Source organism: Lagenorhynchus albirostris, chromosome 15 (genome assembly GCF_949774975.1).
Source record: "Lagenorhynchus albirostris chromosome 15, mLagAlb1.1, whole genome shotgun sequence".
NCBI lineage: Eukaryota > Metazoa > Chordata > Mammalia > Artiodactyla > Delphinidae > Lagenorhynchus > Lagenorhynchus albirostris.
The window spans coordinates 76,248,703-76,256,303 of NC_083109.1; the positions used below are offsets into that span (position 1 = coordinate 76,248,703).

Here is a 7,601-nt window from a genome sequence, read left to right on the forward strand (position 1 = left end):
CAGCAAGAGGTGATGGTGGTTTGGATTGCAGCGGGGGTGGTAGTGGAGGTGATGAGAAGAGGAGGGATTTGGGTGTATCTTGAAGATAGAGCCCATGGCATTTTCTGATGGATTGGATGTGAGATATGAGAGAAAAAGAGGAGTTAATGAGCCTCCAGCTGAGGGTTTGGAAGGATGGCATTGCTGTTACCTGAGACGGGAAGGCTGTGGGCAGAGCAGGTGAGGGCAAAGACTTGGAGCTTGGTGTTTGACATATTAAATTTGAGATGCCTATTTGACATCCCAAGTAGGGGAGTGTTGTTTGGACCTGAGTCTGAGCTCTGTGTGATTCAGCCTCTGGTCATGCTGGGTTCTGTGTCATCCCCTGACATTTCTCTTCTGAATTTATATCCTTTGCTGAGCTGTCACTTCCTTTATTGGAGCTCATATACCAACTGCATAAGTTCTGACTCATGTAGGCAGTTGCTGACGATTCAAGCTCAAGACCACAGCCTGGATCGACTTCATTTCTATACCACAGCTACACCAGTTCCTACCTGTCCTTTACAAGCCTGTCACAATGTAGACGCTGAGAGTGGAGTTACTTTCTACCTATGCCCTTGTAGTAGAGATTTTCAGGCCTTGCTGACTTTTGGGAGGAAAAGCCAAGGGACACCTCTAGCTTTTTCCCTCATTACTCTGAAAACTATCTCTCTGGTGGTTTGAATTGTTCCCAGTTTGTAGGTTAAAAACCTGGGGGGCTAACACCAGCTAAGTCTTTGCTGAACACTGATGGTAGCTTCTAGTCACAGGACCAAAGGGAGAGGTAACGACATTCTCCTTGGCCCTGCAGATGACCTTCCTCACTGCAAAGCATCTCTCCTGGGATGTTGCTGTTCATCAGGAGTGGACTTGGATCTATTTCCCAACTACATGGAGATTTGTTTGAGATGCTTCTGAGCCTCAGTTTTAAGAAGGAAAAAAAGGAAAAAAAAAAAGAATTAATCTTTAAGGAAGACCGAACAACTAGCACTAATATATTATTGAGGCCAATAAATGCTTCCTTGGTCCCTTGGGTAAGTGAAACAGCGCCATCCGCTGGCCAGTTCCCCACACCATGTGACGTCTCCAGGGGGCATATATGGTGAGTTTATTATTTCAAGTGTCCTAGAGGCAGTGATCCCAGGTTTAATATGCGGCTCCTCCAAAGATGCCAATTCCTTTTTAGGAGATTTTGGTATATTCTTTTTCTCTCCGGATTTCGACTTATTGTACTAAAACCAAAATAATTTCAAAAAGAAAAGTGATTCTTTTGCTCTTGCCTTGCTTTTGCAGCATGCATTTGCATTATTCCTTCCTCTTTCTGGTCCTCATCTGCTTGCAGACATATTTACATTGCTGTAATCGTACTGAATTGATACAACTTTGTATTATCATTATTCTTAAAATTTACTGAGTGCTACTGTGTACCATGCCCTGTGCTAAGTGTTCACAGCCATTTAAGAGCTTCATTGGATTCTCTTAACTACTCTTTAGGTATTCTTATTAGCCCTATTTGCTGGACAAGAAAACTGAGGCTCAGAGCAGATATTCACAACCACCCACTTTAACATTGAGAGAGCCTGGAATTTGGTAGCAAGTGTTTGAGAGTCACTTGTGCAAATCACTTAATTTTTCTGAGTGATTCCTTCCCACCTCCTGGGACCCTTGAGGACTGAAAGGAGTTGTGTATATGAGGGTGCTTGATAAAGTGTAGTTTTTATTATAGTTCTAAACAGTAATTTTTATTTTTATTTTTAAAATAAATTTATTTATTTATCTATTTTTGGCTGAGTTGGGTCTTTGTGGCTGCACGCAGGCTTTCTCTAGTTGCGGCGAGCGGGGCTCCTCTTCATTGTGGCGCTCGGGCGTCTCATTGCGGTGGCTTCTCTTGTTGCGGAGCACGGGCTCTAGGCGTGCGGGTTTCAGTAGATGAGGCTCACGGGCTCTAAAGTGCAGGCTCAGTAGTTGTGGCGCACGGGCTTAGTTGCTCCAAGGCATGTGGGATCTTCCCGGCTCAGGACTCGAACCCATGTCCCCTGCATTGGCAGGGGGATTCTTAACTGCTGTGCCACGAGGGAAGCCCTAAACAGTCATTTTTAGTCTTTCATTAATAATCTTCCTGTTGTTGGATTTAGGTGGTCTTTCATTTATTTATTTTGGCTGTTAAAGTGACATTGCAATGAACATCTCATGTAGCTTTAATTTTTATTCTTTAAAATATCCTTAGGATAAAGGGATATTATGGACTTTTAAGATGGTTCCTGATATGTATCGCCAAGAGTTGATATCAATTTATATGGCATGTGTGGGGACTGGTTTTACTGCAGTGTTGTAATTCTGGATAGTTTCTAAAGTTCCTCTAATGTAGTGAGTGTAATATGCTACCACATTATTTGAGGGGGCATTTCTTTGATTACAAGAGAAGTTGAATGTTTTCCCAGATGCTTGTTTACTAGTAGTATTTCTGTTTTTATGAATTGTCTTCTCTAGTTTTTTGCTAGTTTACGTATTGGGGACTTAATGTTTTGGCATCAATATGTATAAGTTCTTTACATAACATAGACATGAACCCTTTGTTATATTTGCTGTGAATGTTTTCTCCAGATGATATTTTCACTTTGATTTGAGTTATATTAGTTTTGTCCAATGGTTATTTATTTCTATAATGTACAAACTGACCATCCTTCATAATTTATTTCAACTTAACTTATGAAGTTATCATCTCTTGTGCTCTGTTTAGCAGCACCTATGCTAAAATTGGAACGGCATAGAGAAGATTAGTCTGGCCCCTGTGCAAGGATAAATTCAGAAAGTGTTTTATATTTTTTATGGCATAAGAATTATATCTCAATGAAGCTGTTAACCAGAAAAAAAGAAAAACCAACTAAAGAGTTAAAGTAAGACAAGTTTCTTTTTAGAGTGAGGATTTTATTTAAGCTTTTCCTATCCATATTCACTTGTGATATGTGCCTGTAATTTTCTTTTTGTGTATTTTATCATTATCAGATTTTAGGAAGAAGATCATGCTTTGCCTAATGGACATAAACATACTCTTATCTGTTTTTGCGCTCTGGATATTTTATGCAACATTGAAACCATCTGTTTCTTAAAAGTATGAAAATTGTTCTGGTGGAAACATTGGGACAAACTGCATTTTTTTTAGTTGTTATCAAATTATTTCTTCAACTTCTTCGGTTATTCTGTATAGATTTATATTTCTTGAGTTATTTTTAGTAATCTATATCTTTCTAGAAATTATTCATTTCATTGAAGATTTCAGTTTATTAGCCTACAAGTGTGCATAACATTCTCTTTGGATTTGGAGGAAAAAAATCTATTTTCTGTATTTTGTCCTATCTCCTTTCTCATTTCTAATTAAAAATGTTCCCTTAATTATATTTGACAGAGGTTTGTTATTTTAGTAGTCTTATCAAAAAACCACTATTTGAATTAATTTATCATTCTACAGCTTTATGTTTTACAATGTATTTATTTCAGCTTTTATCTTCATTTACTGCCTCTTAAAATTACTTTTCCCTGTAATTTTTTTTTTTTTTTTTTTTTTGCCGTATGCGGGTCCCTTACCGTTGAGGCCTCTCCCATTGCGGAGCACAGGCTCCGGACGCGCAGGCTTAGCGGCCATGGCTCACAGGCTTAGCCGCTCCGCGGCATGTGGGATACTCCCGGACCGGGGCACGAACCCGTGTCCCCTGCATCGGCAGGCGGACTCTCAACCACTGCGCCACCAGGGAAGTCCTCCCTGTAATTTTTAAATAGAAGGCTTTGTTAATATCAATTTGGATAATCCCAGCCTGAATAGTTTTATGAAGACTGAAATAAGTTGTGGGGAGAGAAACTGATGTATTATCATTGTGTGTTTATCAATCAGGGACCAGCAAGGACCAGAGAGAACTGCACCAGCCATTTCAGTAGAGGGAATTCATACGGGAGCTGGTTAGGGGGTGCTGGAAGCACTGAAAAGCCAAGTGGGCTAGTGGATTGACGTAGAGATCCCCACCCACATACAGCTGGAGGGACTGAAGAATTAGGAGGGAATGTTCCCCGACCCCAGGGAGCCAGAAGCACGTGTCTGCTGAGAAGCCACAGAAGGCGGAGCTGGGGCTGGGGACGGAGAAAGAAAATGGGGAGGGTAACCTGGGTTTTACTCCCCTCCTCTCCCCAGTCTCCTCCCAGTGCCTCTCTTTGGCAGAAATTAACCAGAAGCCAGTTGGCAAAGGAGCCTGAGAAATGCAGTTTCCAGGGAGTCAGGCTGAACAGGGGAGGGCAGCCAGTGGAGCCAAGAATGGACAGTGACCAGCACAGACACTTTCCCTTCAACCCAGGTGAGGTCAGAAGGGTTTGTAATGCTAGTAAGATGACAACCCCAGCACCAGGATGCTGTCATAGCTTTGCTTTGTCCTACGGGCCTCAGCTTCTCTACCCTTTTCTCATTCTCCCTGTCTCTGTTCTCACTTTTGATCGCTGAGCCCATTTTAAAAAGTTAAGTCAAGTTTCTGTCCGGGCTCTTTCCCTAGTCAGTTCTCTCTCCTTTGGCCACCTTACCCACAGCCTTGATTCTAACCTGGACCTGCTTATGGGGGTACCCAGCTCTTTATTTCTGTTTGTGATTTCTTTGGGCAACTCCAGACCTGGATTTCTAGCTGCCTAATGGGCATCATGGATGCCTCCGAACCCTTGTAAATTGGATTTATAATGTTCTTTTCCCCCCACATCTCTTTTGTCCCCTGCATTCCTTTCTCAGTTGACAGGACCTCCTCCATCCCGGCATCAGAGCTGGCCAGCTTGGAGTAACCCTTAACCGTTTCTTCTCTCTCCCATCCCATACAGGTCTCTGCACATCTGTTCAATTCTGTGCCCTAAGATTTCGCTGTTTCTTTCTTCTTATCTCGCTGCTCTTGCGCCAGCTCTGACCTCATTATTTCTCCTCTGGTTTCTTCTAATTTTTATCCCTTTCTCTATAATCCCCCCTGTTCCAGTCCATTCTTCACATTAATGCAAAAATGATGGTTTTGGAAACAAACTGTTCATGTTACTTAAGCTGTAAACTCCCAAAGGGCCTCCAAGCGCACAGTATCTGTGCCAGGTGTCTTCACTCTGGGGTCAGCTCCTGCCGCCTCATCCCACCTCCTCTTTTGCCATTTTCCATCACCACTCTCTGATCCAGTTGTGTTAGATTACTTTCTCTCCACTGAGCAGGCCGGGTTGTTTTATATTCCCGCATCTCTGCACCTGCTTCTCTCTGATTCTGAAAGGCAGTGGTTCTCAAAGTGGGTTTCTGGGCCAGCATCAGCATCACCTGGGAACTTACTGGAAATGTGTTGATAGTTTCTCAGTTCCCAACCATACCTACTGAATCAGAAATGCTGGAGGTGAGGCCTAGGAATCTGGGTTTTTAACAACTTTCCAGGTGATTTAAACGCAAGGTAAGTTGAGAACCGCTATTGTAAAGGACTCTCCCTTGCACCTTGAGTCTTACTCAATTACAGATGCCAGCTTTGAGTAGCCTTTCCTGTTACCCCTGGGCAGGGGTAATCACACACACATATAAATACAATTTAAAATTTATTTAACAGACGCTTGCATAATGCTTACAACCAGGTGCTGTCCTTAGCACTGTAACAATTGAAAAGCTTTTAATCCTCATAACAACCAGAAGAATCAGGGGCTGTTAGAACTACCACTTTCAGATGAAGGAATTGAGGCACAGATTGGTTAAAGTAGCTCAAAGCCATGCAGCCAGTGAGTGGCAGAGCAGTGGTTTGAATTCTGGTCACCTGGCTGCAGTTTCTGGCCCTTTACCCCAGCCCTCACTTGTCCTCAGCAGTAGTAGCTGTATTAAAAGGATGTGCCGAGAGGCTGTGTGTGATGGGCAAACCAGTCTACTGTGCACTGCAAAAGTTTTCAGTGGTGCTGTGTGTGACTATTTCTTCACATTAGCCAGCACCCGCCCCTGCCAAAGCCACGGAGAGTGGGTTCAGTGCAGGGTAGCTTCTCTGCAGACTCACAGTTCTGCTTACAGGTTTTCTCTCTCTAGCTGGAGAGGCCCTGGGCTAACGATTTGGAAGAGCTTATTTCTTTTGAGGGCCAGCTGGCCCAGGAGGCCTGAGGATCAGGCTTCAGTGGGAGTTGTTAATCTTGAATAAGTTAGACTATTTCTTGAAGTATTTTGGAGACCTTTTAGAATAGGTGACAGTATTCTCCCCAGGACAGCATAGGCACTGCCCAAAGAACAGTTGGCTTAACTAGAGGTTTATAGAAGTCAGTTCCAGTTCTGAAGCATGTTTCCACTTCTGTTTGGTTCCCTAATGCACAGGATTTCTAGAGTTCTCCAGAGGAAAGGACCTTAGTACTTAGTGCCTCTGTGTTACATGTCCAGCACTGCATTCTCCACTGTGAAGATGTGAGAGAAGTATAAAATCGGCTTATGGGGGTCTTCTGGTATATATAGTTGGAGAGAAGAGATAAGGCACATGCATGAAGAATTAGGACAAGGCGTGATTTTATATATTAGCATACAGTAATTAGTGTGGATTCAAGTGCCAGATTGAGTGATACCAACAATTAGAGAACAGGACGGCACGTTGTAAGATGAAGATTGTATGTTATGAATAGTAAGTATAAAATGAGTTAGAGAAAGGAGATAAATGAAGGCTGGGGTGTGGAGGGGAGGTTTTAGGAGGGAGTGAGATTCGATCTGAGTAATGCAGGAAGATGATAAATAATAACATGTAATTGAGAGCTTTACTGTGTGCTGTGTACTCTTCTGAGTGTTTTTCATTAATTCATTAGATTTTTATAATAGCCCTGTGGGGCTTATTAATAACCTCATTTTACAGATGAAAGTTAAGTAACTGTTCACAGTGACACGGCTGGAAGGTGGGGGAGCTTGGATTTGAACCCACAGCCTAACTTCAGCTGTTATGCTTAACCACTCCACTATAGAAGTAGAGTTTGCTCTTTCTTCCAGGACACTTGGGAGCCCAGCACTTGGGTTGCATAAGGGTGAGGCAGGACCAACCAATGAGCAGCAGCATATGGGACAAATGGGGCCTGGGTGGTATTGGTCACCAGGTGCCAGGAAGATAGTCCAGCCATGTGTCCACCTGCTAAAGCTGGGCAGAGAGGCAGAAGCTATAAGCATTAGCTACAGGTGGGAAACAGGAATTAGCAGACCCTTGGGGGCGGGGGGTGGGGTCTTCACGTCCTCAGCTTCTGCCTTCTGTCACTTCCCTCCCCATCCTGCTAAGAGTCTCTCATTTCAGTGACTTGTTTCAACAACAGCCTTCCTTCCTAGCTTCTCTCAGCCCCAGTCAATCATATTCTCCCAGCACGGCTCCAATTCTGGAAAAACCCAACTGTCTATGAACTTTCTCCAAGCCCCAGAGATGAGCAGCCAAACTCTGGTAGAAAAAGTTACCCATCAAGGCCAGTGGGGTTTATAAAAAAATCATGATTGCTGATCGCAGCTGCATCCTTAGCACTGCCCATCCAATCCATCCTACTATAGGTACAGAGCTGTTATCTCTTGTCTGGATGCCTGAATCAGCCTCCTAACTGGT

The 7,601-nt window shown here is 43.2% G+C and overlaps 1 pseudogene; it reads left to right on the forward strand.

Annotated features, from left to right (window-relative positions):
• Positions 1–2,748: 2,748 nt before the first annotated feature.
• LOC132506596 (U6 spliceosomal RNA) lies at positions 2,749–2,848 on the forward strand (annotated as a pseudogene).
• Positions 2,849–7,601: the final 4,753 nt, after the last annotated feature.